This window comes from Crinia signifera, chromosome 6 (assembly GCF_055691185.1).
Source record: "Crinia signifera chromosome 6, ASM5569118v1, whole genome shotgun sequence".
NCBI classification, from domain to species: domain Eukaryota; kingdom Metazoa; phylum Chordata; class Amphibia; order Anura; family Myobatrachidae; genus Crinia; species Crinia signifera.
In genome coordinates, this window is record NC_139222.1 from 132180243 (window position 1) to 132197866 (window position 17624).

Here is a 17624-nt window from a genome sequence, read left to right on the forward strand (position 1 = left end):
ACAAGGCTGATCACGCACACTGTTGTATTCGGCAAGTCTCTTCAGGGTCCAATGCACCACACCAAGGGAAATCTTCTCTTGATGGGCGATTTGGCGTAATCTAAGCCCTGCTTTTCTCAAAGCGATGATAGCAGATAATTTTTCGATCGATAACTTCTTCCTTGAAGCCATTATTAATAACACATTGGTCAAACTCACAAATATATACTAAAATAACAGAAGAGTGGCGCCAAAGTTCCTCAGCTCTGTTTGTGTTGACAAAACGGTTCCGGATGAGCATCCCTTACAATAGTAGTTCAACCCATTTATGTGCAGCATCCATTAACCCCTTCCCGACATTTGACGTACATTTACGTCATGGTCGGGATGTGCTTCCCGACACATGGCATAAATGTACGTCATGCCATTTAACTGTCACCGCGTCTAGAGACGCGGTGACAGAGGGACTATGTCTGCTGTCCCTGACAGCAGACATCTTCCCTCATTGCCCAGGGGGGGCAGCGATGCCCCCGCCCTTTGGCGATCGCTGTGATTGGCTGTTCAAATGTGAACAGCCAATTACAGCGTTTTCTGTGTACCGGCGAATAACGTTCGCCGGTGACACAGGGATCGGTGGTGATTGGTGCTGTAAAGTACAGCACCAATCACCACCGGGTGTAAGGGTGACACTGGTGTCACCCCACCTCACCCCACCTGCCCCCAAAAGGCTGTGATTGGTCCGTCGGACCGACGGACCAATCACAGCCATTTCACCTCAGATGAAATAACGGAGACAGCCCTGCAGCCGCCATTCCGGTCAGGAACAGCGTGCAGAGCGGTCTCCGTGCCCATCTGTGCCCTATACTGACCTGATCAGCGTTGGTGGCATCCGTGCTGCCAGCTCCTGGTGTGACTTCCTTGTGCTGCTGCTGCTGCTGCAGCAGCGTCATTGTGTCAGAGATTTAAATTGTGTGCTATAATTTTGTATCTGCTGCCCCCTGCTGCCCCCCTTTTGTGCTGATCACTATAAACTAAGTGATCAGCACCTTTTTTTGGGGTGCAGGGTTTTGGTTTTATACCCTGTCAGGTTGCACCCACAGTTGTGTGCCTGCTGCCCCTCACTGCTAATCATTTTTGGCACAGGGTTGATATAATTTTTTTTCAGCAGTTTTTTTAATTTTTTTTTTTTTTGGAGAGTGCTGTGGGCTTTTTTTTAAATTGTTTTTACACCCACGGTGCTTTTGTGGGTGTCCTGTGCCCGCTGAGCGCTGATCAGTGACGGACGTTACTGACCAACATCTGTGCTCAATTTTTGGCGCAGGACCTTTTTTTTTTTCTTACACTTACACGTGTTAAAGCACTACATACACACTACATACCCCCCCGTGTTGAAATAAAGTTTGTACCCCCCCTACACTATACACGTGCTGAAACACTACACTTAAAAATAATAAAAATGTCCCAATCATCGCAAAGACTGTTTTCAGCGGAGGAGGCATATGCCCTTCTTGCCTCTGACACTGACACAGCCAGTGAAGTAAGCGGTGAATTGGCATTTGTCTTAAGCTCCTCTTCCTCCTCTAGTGATGAGGGACCCCCTCAAAGACGCCCCCGTAGAGCAGCTGAGACCCCCCCACAATGATTGATCTCGTATGGACCCCACCACCAGACAATTTTGAGCCCCAGGTTCCTGAGTTTTTGGCCAACCCAGGAATCCAATTTGATAGTACAGGCCTCAAAGAAATTGACTTTTTCAAAGTCTTTTTCTCTGATGATTTTATAAATTTAATGGTGGACCAAAGTAATTTATATGCCCAGCAGTTTATTGCCCAAAACCCCACGTCATCATTTGCTAGGTGGACCCCTGTAGATGCAGTAGAGATGATGACGTTTTGGGGTCTGGTGTTACATATGGGCATAGTTAAAAAGCCAGAAATTAGGCAATATTGGAGTACAGATGTTCTGTACAGCACCCCACTTCATCGTATGGCCATGACCCGGACTCGTTTTGAGACGATCCTTAAATTTTTGCATTACAATGATAATGCACAGTGTCCACCCAGAGATGATGCCACCTTTGACCGGCTATTCAAAGTCAGGCCGGTCATTGATCATTTCAGCGCCAAATTTGCTGAGATGTACATCCCCCAAAAATTCATTTGTGTAGACGAGTCACTTATACATTTTAAAGGAAGGGTTAAATTCCGCCAGTACCTTCCCAATAAGAGGGCAAGGTATGGCATAAAAATGTATAAGCTGTGCGAAAGTACCTCAGGGTACACCCACAGGTTTAGGGTATATGAAGGGAAGGACACAAGAATTGAACCGCCAGAATGCCCCCCCTCCCTCGTAGGTGTTAGTGGAAAGATTGTCTGGGATTTAGTGCACCCCTTCCTGGATAAGGGTTATCACCTCTATGTGGATAACTTTTACACCAGCATCCCCCTGTTTAAGGCCCTTGGTTCAAGAGGTACAGCAGCTTGCGGTACTGTGCGCAAGAACCAAAGAGGCCTCCCAAAAAAGCACGTTGCCCAATTACTGAGAAAGGGTGAAAGCAGGTGAATATGCACCGAAAATATGTTGTTGGTCAAATATAAGGACAAGAGGGATGTCCTTATACTGACAACAATTCACGGAGACAGTACCACCTCCGTCCCTGTACGAGGTACCAGTACCCACACCTCAAAACCTATTTGTATCCTTGATTACAATAAGTACATGGGCGGAGTGGATCTTTCAGATCAGGTACTGAAGCCGTACAGTGCCCTGCGGAAAACAAAAATCTGGTATAAGAAGCTGGCCGTGTATATCATCCAGATGGCACTGTATAACGCTTACGTACTATTCCGTTCTACCAGCCAGACGGGGACATTTATGCACTTTCAAGAGGAAGTCATAAAGGGCCTAATATTTGGGAACCAGCAGGCAGAGGGCCCCAGTACTTCTAGTACTGGCCCCAGTACTTCTAGTACTGGCCCCCGTATTGTATCAGGGCAGCATTTTCCTAACGAAATCCCCTCCACTTGAAAAAAGGGCAGGACACAAAAAAGGTGCAAAGTTTGCTATAAAAAGGGAATACGAAAGCAAACTATTTTCCACTGTGAAACTTGCCCCGACAAACCCGGCCTATGTATGAAGGAGTGCTTTAAAATATACCACACATCTATGGATTATTAGGTTCATCATTTCACCGTGCTTCGGGGGTCTTGCTAATGCGACATAGCACCCACCATTCATTCCACCAGAATGTGTGCTGCAAAATCCAAATATCACTCCTTCCCTTCTGAGTCCTGCCATGCACCCAAATGGTATTTTTTGGTCACATATGAGGCATTGCCGTACTCGGGAGAAATTGGGGCACAGATTTTGGGGTGCTTTGTCTCCTTCATTCCTTGTGAAAATGAAAAATTTTGAGCCAGAACTGCATTTTTGTGTAAAAAATTTAATTTTTCATTTTCACAGCCCAGTTGTACCACAATTGGTGAAACCCCTGGGTGTTTGAAATGTACACTATACCCCTAGATGAATTCCCTGAGGGGTGTAGTTTGCAAAATGGGGTCACTTGTGGGGGGGTTCCTAACTTTTAGCATCTTATGGTGCCTAGAAACCTACATGGTGCCTAAAAAATAATCTCATAAAAAGGAGGCTCCAAAATCAAGTAGGTGCTCCTTCTATTATGAAGCCTGTGGTTTGGTCAACGTGCACACTAGGGCCACATATAGGATATTTATGAAAACAAAAGAATTGGGGGAATCAATTTTTAGTCACATTTCTCTAGTAAAATCTACTGTGTTCCTTAGAAAAATGTATTAAAATTGAAAATCTGCAAAAAAATGAAATTTTGAAATTTCACCTACACTTTGTTTTAATTCCTGTGAAACACCTAAAGGGTTAACAAACTTCCAAAATGCTGTTTTGAATACTGTGAGGGGTGCAGTTTTTGAAATGGCATCATTTATGGGGGTGTCTCACATACAAGTCCCTCAAAGTCACATCAGAACTGAACTGGTCCCTAAAAAAATCAGTGTTTGAAATTTTCTTGAAAATTTGAGAATTTGCTATTCATATTTTAAGCCTCCTAGTGTCCAAAAAAATTAAAAGGAGGTTGAAATAATGATGGAAACATAAAGTAGACATATGGTCTATGTTAGTTATTAACTATTTTGAGTGGTATGATTATTTGTCTCACAAGCAGAAAATTTAACATTTTGCAAATTGCAAAATTTTCAATTTTTTTACGACATTTTGGTATTTTTCACAAAAAAACACAGACTGTATCGACCAAAATTTACCACTAACTTGAAGTACAATGTGTCACGAGAAAACAATCTCAAAATCACTGGGATAAGTAAAAGCAAAAAAAAGTTATCCCCACTTAAGTGATACATGTCAGATTTGAAAAAAAGGGCTCTGTCAGGAAGGCAAAAACAGGCTGTGTCGGTAAGGGGTTAATTACTTTCGTCTTTCTTTGAAAAAAAAAAAATCACAAATATGGTGGTGTATAGAAATTGTCCGGTAGTGTATATATGCAGTACAACAGTAATCAAGCATCAACTTCATTATTTTTTTTCTCCATTATTAAACAAAGTACCCCCCTTCCAATTGTCGTGGTGATTCCTTAATTAACACACGTGATACTTAAATAAACTGGTTATAGAAGCTTCTCATAGTACATTTTTTAAAAATTTGAATATTAAATCAATTAATCAATTGTCAACTAATTGTCAGACAGTTGATATAATTGTTTTGACATCCTCTCTTAACATACTTTTTTTTTTTAAATCGGGGACGGGCCGGTAGACCCCCCCTGGTTGAACTGGAATTGAATTACCCAACTACAATTTTAAGTAAGCAACAAAGGGGCCCATTTATCAACATATTGTAGCTATTTAAAACTTGTTACCAGCAGTGGTAGCTGCCCTTGGTCTGCAGTGCTGGCCAAAGACTGCAGGGGGAAGCCAGTCAGGACATATCAACATACATGTAAAGTTGTTTGTAAGATATGTGCTAGCTGCCTTAACTGGGGATCAGCAGCCTACGCAGCACAGGACATAGGCTTCTCCTTGCTGGCTCTCCCCTGCAGTTTTAAGCGCTGCTGGTTGCAATGGTGCTCAAGCCAATCAGCTCTCAACTATAATGTATCAACTACAGTTAGGAGCTGGTTGGTGGGAGTACCTTTTATCATATACAATGAGTTTTAAATAGCGAAAACTCATTGATAATTGGATGAACTAGAACAAAATTTAAAATCCTTGTCAAAATTAATACGGTTTGACAATCAACAACTGCCGGGGGGCGTGACCACGGCAGCACGCACGTGAGGACGCGGGAGCGGGAGCTCCGGCACGCTTGTATGCCACACATGTGAAATTGCTACCTCCAACCCCGTTACCAGACTTCCATACCGGATACCAGATACCTGATACCCTTTCCCCGGTGTTGTGGACGCCGATATTTACTAGGCGACTGAGGTCGGCGAAAGCTTTCCCTTACCGTCTGACTCGTGAGACAGGGAGCAGAGAGGATAGAGGCCTGAGCTGGAAGAGGAGTGTTTCCCCCTGTCAGCAGCGCGGCCGGGTCGCCTCTCGGAGAACTGCCGCGTCATCTGCCGCGTCACCCGCCGCGTCACTCGGCCGGGACACAGGACGGCAGACAGTCGGGCTGTGAGACGCTGGTCCGAGGCAGCGCAGCGGGCTATTCGGCTTCTTTAAGGCTCCCTTGACCTCCAAGTAGCCACTGGATTCGCCAAGCGGGCATAGTGGACGCCGGAGACCTGGCATACCAAGAGCCCTCTGTATTCTGGGACATTGAAAAACCGGCAAACGCTACAAAGGACACAGGTGTCGTATCTCTAATATATTATTCTGCTGGGCCAGAAATTGTGGGAGAAGTTTCTCCTTAGAAGCAATCTCTGTGAGATATCGTTTGAATATTTGAACAGGGCTGTGCCTCTGATATATTGCTCTGCTGGGATAAGACACCGTGTGACGATACTAACAGGTGCTGTACCTCAGATATATCACCCTTATGGGCTTCTGCGACCGGGACTTGTCAGAAATAGTAGGGGAAGTTTCTCCTTGGCAGCAATATCTGTGAGATACCATTTGAAAAGAATAACAGGTGCTGTACCTCTGATATATTGCCCCGCTGAACTTTGGGATCGGGACTTGTCAGTAATTGCGGGAGTAGTTTTCCCTAAGCAGAAATTGATGGGAGACACTGCAGTACTATATATTGCTAAATAACCTGTACTAGCCACTCCTGGTTAGAAAGCAATCAGGGATATAAAGGTAGAAATAAGCACTGGACATTGTAATTGAAACCTCTGCCGACCTTGAGAACAAGGTAATTAGTGCTATAAATCTACCAGTCTATCCAGTACTACTGTAATTGGTGAAAAGATGGGGAAAACTGGACAAAATACTGCGGCAGCCCGCTTAGAAAAATATGCCCGTTCTACGGCTAATTCCCAGCCCGTTACGCCACAGACCACTCCTTCCAAGTCTTCCACCCAGGTGCAAATAACAGAAGTAACTCTGGCACAAGTATTGGAGGCGATAAACTCCTGTGAAACGCGACTATCCGAACAGATGAATAAACTCCAGTCGGATATTATGCTGATACGGGATGATGCACAAAAAACGAGAGACAGGGTCTGTGAGCTGGAAAAACGACTCTCGGCCACAGAAGATATAGTAACTCCCCTACAGGTCCAGGTAGTGGGGATTTCTGGCCAAATGGCGGACCTACGGGCTAAACTTATCGATCTTGAAGGGCGCTCAAGGCGTAATAATGTCCGTATTGTTGGCTTAGAGGAGCGAATAGAAGGGCGAGAGCCTGAAAAGTTCATCGAGGACTGGTTAAAGAGTGAGCTTGGTCAGGAAAATTTCTCGGCTCACTTTTCTATTGAACGGGCACACCGAATTCCAGCCCGTCCCTCCATTCCTGGGGGTCCACCCCGCACTTTAATTGCGAAATTTTTACATTATAGGGACAGAGACCAAGTTCTTAGACTGTCCCGTACAAAACCTGATTTCAGTCTTAATGGGTCTAAAGTCTCTGTTTTCCCTGATCTGCCACAAGATGTGCAAAAAGATAGAGCAAAATTTCGTAATGTTAAAAGTCGAATGAGAGAACTGGAATTGAAATATGCTATGTTTTATCCTGCTAAACTCCGGGTGGTGGCAAATGGGGAAACAACTTTCTTCTCCACAGCGTCGGAGGCAGCATTGTGGCTGGATAAGTTCTATCCCGGCCGAACCCAACTGGCTGATAAATAGTTATTGATAATTTTTGATGTAAATCTTGGATACTGAAAATCCGAAAGGGTTTGTAAATGGAGTCTGGGGGGGTGGTGGGAGGATTTAGGGCCTAACTAGCCCTGAAAGAATAGATTTTAGGATGTGTGTGGCCTATATTATTTTGGATATATTTAATTGGTACTAAAAGTGCTGGGGCCCCCTACCGGGTTGTATGTGGTCATTAGGTAAAGGTCCCCAAGCGAGAGTGGGTACGTAGAGGAGTAATTGGGGGTCATTTACTATAGGTATGCCTAATGGGATAGGTTATACAGGGAGGGGGGTGGGGGGGGGGTTTGTGGTACGTGTTGTTTGTCTTTTTATGTGCCTGCCGATATATGTCTCTATCCTGTTACCTATTTCCTTATATAACTTGAAATTAACAGTCTGGGGGAAAAGATGCTTCTCTCTGGTTCACTCCTTCTTTCTAAAAGTGTATAGTTGTTCTGGTTATAGCAATCCTCAATTTAGATTTTTTTTATATCCGTCTCAATATGGTAAATAATCTGTATTATGATTAAAATTCTGTCATGGAACGTGCGGGGTTTGAATGACAGGATCAAACGATCCTTGGTTCTTAATTATTGCAAGACCCTAGGGGCCGATGTGATCTGTATGCAGGAGACCCACCTGTGTGGTGAAAAACTCCGATCTTTAAAACGCCCCTGGATTGCGCAGATGTACCATGCACCGTTCACATCGGCTTCTCGTGGCGTCTCGGTAATTATTAAAAAATCCCTGGCATACGAACACCTAGCAGTAGAAATTGATCCAAGTGGGCGTTATGTATTTTTGGACGGAATAATTGGTACTACTAGGCTATCTTTGCTTACAGTCTATGTCCCGCCCCCATTTGGTTTTGATGTCCTAAGAGCTGCCCTGGAGTTTGTGTCTGCTAGACCAGATAGCCCCATAATATGCCTAGGGGACTTTAATATGGTAATGAATTATGGATTGGACATATGGTGTCCAAAGAAATCTTCCCCGTCGGGGAGAAGCTCCCTTGCTAAATTCATTGAGGAGATTGGATGGCACGATGTCTGGAGGGAAAAGTTTCCAAATGGGAGCCAATTTTCATGTTATTCTCCCACTTATAACAATTTCTCCAGGATAGATAATATTTTTACATCTATAGCCTTACTTAATAAAATCTCCTCAATTGAATATAAAGCAAGGGGCATCTCTGACCATTCCCCCTTAGTTATACAGCTGGATCCTGAGCCGTGCCGGGGGCACCGGTATTGGAGGTTTCAACCAATGTGGCTGTCCCGGTTGGATAACCTTACTGATTTAGATCAGGAACTTGAAGGGTTTTTTGGTACTAATATTGACTCTGCGAAACCCGGTATGGTCTGGGAAGCCTTCAAGGCCTATCTACGGGGTACTTTGATTAAAAAAGTGGCATATGCAAAAGATATACTACAAAAAACATCATTAACATTAGAGGGGACTATGATAAAACTCGAACAGATTTATTTAGTACAAAACTCCGAACCCAGTAAATTGGAATGGCTAAATGCTAAACGTTCATGGGTGACGCACCTCCAGGATATGGCAAGATACAGGTTACTAAAAGAATCTCATAAAAGATATATTCACTCTGATAAGGCGGGTAAATTGATGGCATACATTGCCAGGGCAGAAGAACCTGTAAATATAATTACTAAAATCCGTTCGCCCTCCGGGGAAATTGTAAGTGAAACACCGGGACTAGTTGAAGTTTTTGTGGATCATTATAAGGAAATATATAAATCTAAAACCACAAAGGGGGATAGTGAATGTAGAAATTATTTGAATAATATAGACCTCCCTACCATATCCGCTGAGGATAGGGAATTCTTGGATTCCCCGTTCAGGCTGGAGGAGGTAGAAGGGGCAATAAAGGAGTTGTCACTTGCCAAAGCTCCTGGCATAGATGGGTTACCAGCAGAGATTTACAGAACCCTCGGTGCAAGTTTAGCCCCGAGGCTTCTGTACTTCTTTCAAGAAATGGAGAAGGAGGGTACTCTCACACAATCTATGACAGAAGCAGTCATTACTGTTATTCTAAAAAAGGGAAAGGACCCTCTAAAAGTAGATTCATATAGACCTATATCTTTATTAACAACGGATGCAAAATTGTACGCTATGATTTTAGCAAATAGACTTTGTACCGTGATAGACAAAATTATTCATAATGACCAGACAGGTTTTAGAAGGGGTAAGTCAACCGCTATTAATATTCGTAGAGTGTTCACCTTTTTACAAACCGGGAAAATTACAGCTAGAAACGTCGCATTGGCATCTTTTGATGCCAATAAGGCCTTTGATACCCTTGAGTGGACATATTTAGGGAGTACCCTGGAGGCATTTGGTTTCGGATCTCGTTTTATTAGAAGGATTTTTTCCATATATCATAACCCGTGTGCTAGAATTACTATAAATGGCTATGTTTCTGCTCCATTCCCCATATATAGGGGGACGAGACAGGGTTGCCCATTATCCCCTACCCTGTTCGCAATTGCTATCGAGCCTTTGGCCTGTAAGCTTAGGAATATACTTGGCGAAAGAGGGGAGTCTGGGGTGATGGGCAACCTTGTCTCTTTATATGCGGATGACCTTATGGTGGGATTGGTCAATTACAAAGTAGACCTGCCTAGAGTTTTGAATAATTTAAATGAGTTCGGTCTATATTCAGGTTTAACAATCAATAAAGAAAAATCTCAATTATTGGTTGTGGAAAAAACAATCGATTCTTCTTGTGGTAGTGGAGAAGGGGTGGATATTCCCAGGGTGGAAAAACTTGACTACCTGGGAGTGGTGATTACAAAAGAGGCCGCTAATTTTATAACATATAATATTCTTCCCGTTATAGAGCAAACTAGATCTAGGTGTAAAAACTGGCTCAAACTCCCCTTGACTGTTATGGGTAGGGTCAATCTTATTAAGATGATAATATTACCAAAAGTGCTTTATCTTTTACAACATTCCCCTATTTTCATTAATGATACGATTTTTAAGAAACTAAACGGTGTGATAACCTCTTTCATTTGGAAAAATAAAATCCCTAGAATTAAAATTAAGACTTTGATGAAACCTAGAGATCAAGGTGGTCTAGCTTTACCAGACTTCAAGAGGTACTATGCTGCTTCGCAAATGGTGCATCTTCGAGAATGGATAAACGAACAGGCCCAATCTTTTGAGTTAATAAATTTAATAAATATGGCTATCCCTGGCCATTCCCCTCTTCAAGCTATTCTAACCAATAGATGTCGCAAAAATCATCCGCAGATACTTAATCAAGCGATCAAAGTGTGGAAATGGTTGAATAGGGAAATTGATTACAGAGATACAGACCCAGAAGTCAATTTCACTTCATTGTCCTCCTTTGTGGAATTAGATAAACAGCAGGGTGCTGCTGTATGGTCAATATACGGAATTAATAATATGGGGCATATAATAGATCAAAATAGAATCAAACCCTTTTCAAGATTAAGGGAGGAGTTTGAGGTGCCTAATAGCATGTTCTTTAGGTACTTGCAAATGAGAAGTGCCACGGTAAAGTTTATGCAGGAGTCTTCTACATTAATTAAAGATAACCCAATAAAAAAGTTCATAAAGAAATTAAATGCCACAAAAAGTATATCTAAGTGCTATAAATTCATTTCCACTCTAGCACAAGACGATCAGCTAGATGATCTTTGGTCTAAATAGAAGAGAGATATTCCAGAAATAACTCAAGAGGATTGGGAAAAGGCCCTTAAGGTACCTGGATTAGCAACTGCCTCAGTAAGGTTGCAACAAATACAATACAATATTCTCCATCGAATCTACTATACACCTATAAAAATCAATCGATTCGCACGGGAGAATGGGGATTCATGTCCAAAATGTAGAGTGGGGGGCTGTGATTTTTGGCACCTAGTGTGGCAGTGTAAGTTTGTGCAGAAATTTTGGCAGGATATAATAGGTATTCTTTTAGAATTGGGATTTTTGAATTGTGAGATGAGGCCTAGAGCCCTGATATTGGGCATCTGGTATAATATGGGGAACCCTCCAGAGCTAGGGCAATTGGTCATTAACCTTGGTTCAATAGCGAAAATGTGTATTGCCAGATCCTGGATGGCAAAGACCGCACCAGATAAAATGGAATGGATAAATATGGTTAATAGGTTTTATAATCATGAGAGGGAGGTTTACCTTTTAAGGAATAATATTAAAAAATTTCATTTAGTTTGGGGGAGCTGGTTCCGTTCGTTATATTATAAAGAAGCATCTTATGTAGCTGACTCCTAGCTGAAATAAAATTAATTTAATTTTTTTTTTTTTTTTTTTTTTTTTTTAAATCACTTCAGAAACACGATAATAGATATATACTTAAAGAATTCAGGGTACATATTTAGATAATAAGAATTTGGGGGTCGGGGAGGGATTGGGGAGGGAAGGGGAGGAGGGTAAAAATTTAATTAATGTCACATACACCTTTTGAGTGGTAGTAGAAGCGGCTGGTATGCACTATTTTTTTTTTTTTTTTTTTGGGCCGTGTATTTAATGTAGCACAACTCTTAGAGAAGTATATATATTTAATTATGTCTAATTCACATTGGAAAAAATTGTAGATTTTAAAGAGACACAAATGAGAACACTCTATTTATATTCCTTTTTTTTTTTTTTTTTTTTTCCCTTTTTCTCTTTTGTTTTTTTATCTATATTATATTATATTATATTGGTACGTTGTATTCCTTGTTTGGGTGCCCCTCTAATGAGGATTACTATTGGGATTAGATACAAAGTCTGGGCCTTCAATAGCTGGCAATAGAAGGCATGTACGTAGGATGTAAAAATATAACCTTATAAATCAGAGAGAAGGCAAGGAACCTAGGAGTACTGGAGAGCTGACTATTGTAGAGTAAATCTATGGAGTAGGAGAAGGGTTGGGATGGGGAATAGGGAGGCAGGCGCTTTTTGTGTATGTGTAGGATGTATGTATTAGTATTGTCTATTGATTTTTATGACCTTTGTTAATATTATGTAACATTATAATGTTTGTATATTTACATTTGAAGGGGGTCAATTGTATGTTAAAAGGTGAAAGAAGAAAGAGTGATGTATAATGTAAACACCAATAAAGAAATATTAAAAAAAAAATTAATACTGTTTGGAGCATCTGATTCTTCACCTGTTGGGAGGTAATAGGGAAGTATGTGGGATTGAAAAGTAGTCCACTATTTCAGATGTCTGCCCCAAAATTAAGAATTTTCCAGGACATTTTGGGGCAGTAGAAGAGTAGGAGTAATATTAGATAAAAAAAAAAATCAATATACAAACCTTTTTCTGCAAGAAAAATCTGTCACAGGATAATAATATATGTGACACATTTCTTCTTGGAAATAACCCTATGATTTAATACAGAAAAACTACACTGACTGCACATTTATCCTAGTATGAGGTACTCTACTGCTTCCTTTCCTGTATGAAATCATGATTTTTGACCTTCCCATCATGGTGGCCTTAGTATAGCAGAGCATTGACCTTCCCAATATGGCCGCACTTTAACTAACGCAAGGTAAAGCTGATGACGCAATGACGTACGGATTTATGCGCCACGCCCCTTGCGGTGACTCCATTTTGTGCTACTGGACTAGGCTGCTGGGTTGTATTTCCGGGTTGACGGAGACCGGGGAGACCGGAAACCGGCGGGAGCTGCGGAGAAAGGGTGAGGAGGCAGTGTACGGCTGTGCAGAGGCTGGCACCCGGCTCTAGTCAGGCTACCCCAGTGTGGCTCAGGAGCGCGATGCAGCACACTTTCCTGGCTTGTCCGACGTGTCTGTTTCTACTGTAAATGTATAGATGCTGTTGTGTGACCTGCAGCAGGGTCCCGGATGGGAATATCCTCCCCATGAGTAGTATATAAGGGTGCTCTATAGTGCTGGGCACCGAAACCTTCTGTGGAACTACAGGTTCCATGGATCTCTGTCACCAGGGGTTTGCTGGTTCTTGTGGTTGTTTGCTAGAGCTAGCGAGGGAGACGCCCCCCACATTTCGGTTGTGGACAGAATGTCCAATACTGAGGTGTGCACCACAATTTGTACTGAATACTGTAGTGTGTTAGAAAAGTTCCCAATATGCAGTTTTCTTAAAATAGTCCAGGTAAGGTGCATATTGTGTGCTACGTTTCTTTGTAGCTTTAAAGTTGATAAACCTTAATGCTATTAGATTTTACTGTTTCTTAAGGGTCATGAGCAATTGGTTGAGAACAGATTCGGAGAAAGTCTGTGCTACCTCACCTAGTTTTCTGGTAAGGTGTGATAGGGGAGTGATGGGCCTGGGGGCGTGACTGCATAGCTGTATCGCATACCTTACTGCAAGGCAAGATACTAAACCTTTTTTTTTTTAAATGTGAATTTTGCTAGAAAAGAGGGTACATAACAGAGGAAATGCTGGTGCTGTCGGTCTGCTGCCTAATGGTACTGAGGTCAGTCACATCAGTTTAGTACTGTTTAGTACTGTACATAACAATTATGATCATTCCTTTTAATATAGAGAGTTTTAACATGTTATATAAGAGTTTGACAGGTGAGCACATAGTTGTCTGTGCAAATGTCTTCTAGAAGCATAGTTATTTAAGGATTGTGTTTTTATGTTCTAAAAAAAAAAAACAATTTCACTTACCGTAATCTTAATCAATCTGGATGGTGTTTTTCTGTTATACATGAACTGTAGTCCTGATATGGAGGCTGTACTTGATGTATTTGTATGCTCATGGTTTGTTTTGTTAACTTTTCTCTTTATTTTACATTTCATTTAATAAATATATATAATCTGGATCAGCCTTTTAACGAAGGAATGCAAGTATTTGTATTAATTGTAACAATGGCTACTTTTTGTCACAAACTAAAAAATGCTGCAGAAAATCACTGTTATATGACTAATATGGCAGGTGTCAGTACTCAAAAAGAAATGAGTGTAATGATGTTTATTGATATTACAGATAGATAAATTGTTCTTATGGGCATAAACTAAATGACTACACACAAAGCTTCCAATATTAGTTTTATAAATATTTATGAACAGCGCACACACACATTCCGCAGAGCTTTACAGAGAATATTTGAACATTCATATCAGTCCCTGCCCCAGTGGAGCTTTCAATCTATATCCCCTACCACAGGTACATGCAGACATTCTATGGTTAATTTTGTTAAGAACCAAATAACCTACCAGTATATTTTTGGAGGTACTTGTTTCCTATCTGGGCGCCCGCTAAGTTAATTGCGCACCATGCTATTCTCCGTAAAGAAATCTGATCGCATCGCATCGTACACATACACGATATTGAACGATGCGATGCGATTCGATTTCCCATAGGAAACAATGTTAAATGGATCAATTTACCCAAATCAGCATAGGGAAGAATGGTAAATGGGCCAGAAACCCCAAAAAAACCCACAGAGCAGTGGAATGTCCCCCCAAAAGTAGTTGACGCCACCCCGCCATCAACGTGAACCCGAAGCGTGGCGAGCGGCGGCGGTACGCGTCCTCCGACCTTTTCATGCCCTACTATCCACTAGGGCGTGGAGTGAGAATAGAATAGTGTGGCGAGCGCGAAGCGTGGCGAGCCCCGCGAGGGGACGCGGATACCTTCACAGGTAAACGCGTCCCTTCGCGGGCTTCCCAGGTGTCCGCGTCGCCATGGACACCTGGGAAGCCCGCGAGGGGACGCGTATAACTGTGAAGGTATCCGCGTCCCCTCGCGGGGCTCGCTGCGCTCGCCACGCTTCGGGCTCGGTGGCTCGCTGCGCTCGCCACACTATTCTATTCTCACTCCACGCCCTAGTGGATAGTAGGGCATGAAAAGGTCGGATGACGCGTACCGCCGCCCCTCGCGGGCTCGCTGCGCTCGCCACGCTTCGGGTTCACGTTGATGGCGGGGTGGCGTCAACTACTTTTGGGGGGACATTTCAATGTTCAGGGGTGTTTTTGGCCCATTTACTATTGTTCCTATGATAATTTGGCTAAATTGAGCCATTTCACATTGTTTCCTATTGGAAATCGAATCGCATCGCATCGTTCAATATCGTGTATGTGTACGATGCGATGCGATCAGATTTCATTACGGTGCCGTACATAGAAAACCTGGGCGCCCAGATAGGAAACAAGTACCTTTTTGGATTATGGGAGGAAACCCACACAAGTACAGGGAGACTATACAACCTCTGCAAAGTTAGAGCCATGGTGGGAATCAAACCCATGACCTCAGTGCTTGTGAAGCGGTAATGCTAACTATTACACCATCCATACTGCTCCTAAATATATGTAGCATCAGCGCTTTATGCATGAATCAGAGCCCGAAAAGAAATTGTTGCCATAATAATGCTATCTTCAATAGAAGCCTAAATTAGGGGCCCCTAATTTTTCAAAATACTGCCTTGATAATTTTTGGAAACGGCTGAAGATAGTACCTTAAATTGTACCAGATACAATTATACTATCACGGCGCCCATCGCATCGCAGACCATAAGGCATGCGATGCGACGAGATTTCCCCCGATGTCATACAATGTTAAAATTGTATAGCATTGTATATGGCATACAATGCAATGCGATTTTAAATTGTTTAAGCACCCTAATGGGGGCTTACAATGTTAAATGCACCCCCACTATAAATGTGAACCCGAAGCGTGGCGAGCGCAGCGGTACGCGTCCTCCGACCTTTTCATACCCCCCACTATCCATGTCGGCGTGGAGTTGATTTTATATAGTGTGGCGAGTGCACACGGAATACATGTAAAGTAATACGCGTCCCCTCGCGGGGCTCGCTGCGCTCGCCACACTATATAAAATAAACTCCACGCCGACGTGGATAGAGGGGGTATGAAAAGGTCGGAGGACGCGTACCGCCGACCCTCGCGGGCTCGCTACGCTCACCACGCTTCGGGTTGGCGTTCATACTGGGGGTGGCGTGGGGGTGCATTTAACATTGTAAGCACCCAATAGGATGCTTATACAATTTAAAATCATATAGGGGGCTTATACAATTTTAAATCGCATAGGGGGCTTATACAATTTTATATCGCATTGGTGTGCATCGGGTGTATGGCATGCGATTAAAAGTCGTGCGACTTAATATTGGGGGCGCCGATAATACACAAGTACCACATTTAAAACTTATGGGCCACACACACGCTTCAGTTTGGACAATTTTTTTCGATTCGATTTTACTTCTAGAAGCAAAATTTAAACGAAATCTAACAGTATCAACTACCTTAATTCATATGCTTGGAATGTAAAACAGAAATAGACTTAGCAGGCAAGTCTTTTTGCTTCAAACTGGAAGATCGAAGGCAGTGTAATGCTGCTCTATGCAGCATCCCCCACTTGTGTCCACTGTCCGTCCCTCCCTCTTTGATGCTGTGTCCCGGTGGCTGTCGATAATGAAGGAAGCATTGAACTGTCTGTATGCCGAATTAAGGTGCATACACACTAGTACGATTTTTTTTTTTTTTGGCATATCGTTCATTTTGGCCCTACTGAACGATATTGGTCAAAATATCGGCCAGTGTATATGACTAGCAACCATGTGCGGTCCCGCTGCTCATTCCTCAAGGTTGTTCATTGACTGTAGGCAGGCCGATATCAGATATCCTAGAAGCTATAGCTTCTAGCTAGATTTTATGTCCTATCATTCATCTTTCTTCCATGAAACTGGAGAAGTTCAAGTGAAATTGTCCTATAGTAAAGTATGAAGAAAAAATCATTTTTTGAGGAAAAGGTGAAAAACTCATGTAGCTTGGTTGACCTTATTCATGTGTCATCCTGTTGACTGTACTTAATTGTGTCGTCCTGCAGACCATATCTTGTTAGGGTTAGGCTGGAGCTGCAGGTAGGTTGGGGTAGGAGGAGAGGGTAAGTATCCCAGCTCTTACCGGGATTCTGTTTAGCGGGATGCCTCTGTTGGTCTTCTGAAAGTTGGCATCCCCTCCGCTGGTCATGCGTACTGATATCCTTAATATATTGATCATACATCTGGAATGTGAATTCCTTTTTATGCATTGTTAAATACATTAAATATTACATTGTCTTGTGGATGATTTATAAAACAGTCAGTCATTGTATATCCATTGATTTGATTGCACCTTTTTAAATACCGGTATATTTTTATAAAATTTGAAAGGAAACTAAGAAAAAAAAAAATTTCAAGCACAATTGGTCATGTATTATTTAGTAACTTTATTTTTAAGAGCAGTAAGGAATATATGCATTAAGTGTATTTAGGAAAGGCATTAGTAATTTATATAGCCCACACATATTCCGCAGCGCTTTACAGAGAGTATTTGAACATTCACATCAGTCCCTGCGCCAGTGGAGC

General features: G+C 42.3%; 1 protein-coding gene across 4 annotated transcripts in view; it reads left to right on the forward strand.

The window, feature by feature from the left end:
• The first annotated feature begins 12845 nt into the window (after positions 1-12845).
• The window catches only part of WIPF2 (WAS/WASL interacting protein family member 2), a 41115-nt gene continuing 36336 nt past the window's right edge, over positions 12846-17624 (forward strand). For 2 of the 4 annotated variants that reach the window (XM_083147252.1, XM_083147249.1), the window contains exon 1: positions 12854-12972. The gene's annotated coding sequence lies outside the window, so the exon portion shown is untranslated. Of the gene's footprint in view, positions 12973-13669; positions 13732-17624 lie in introns of all 4 variants that reach the window. The other 2 variants (XM_083147250.1, XM_083147251.1) reach the window with 2 other exon arrangements.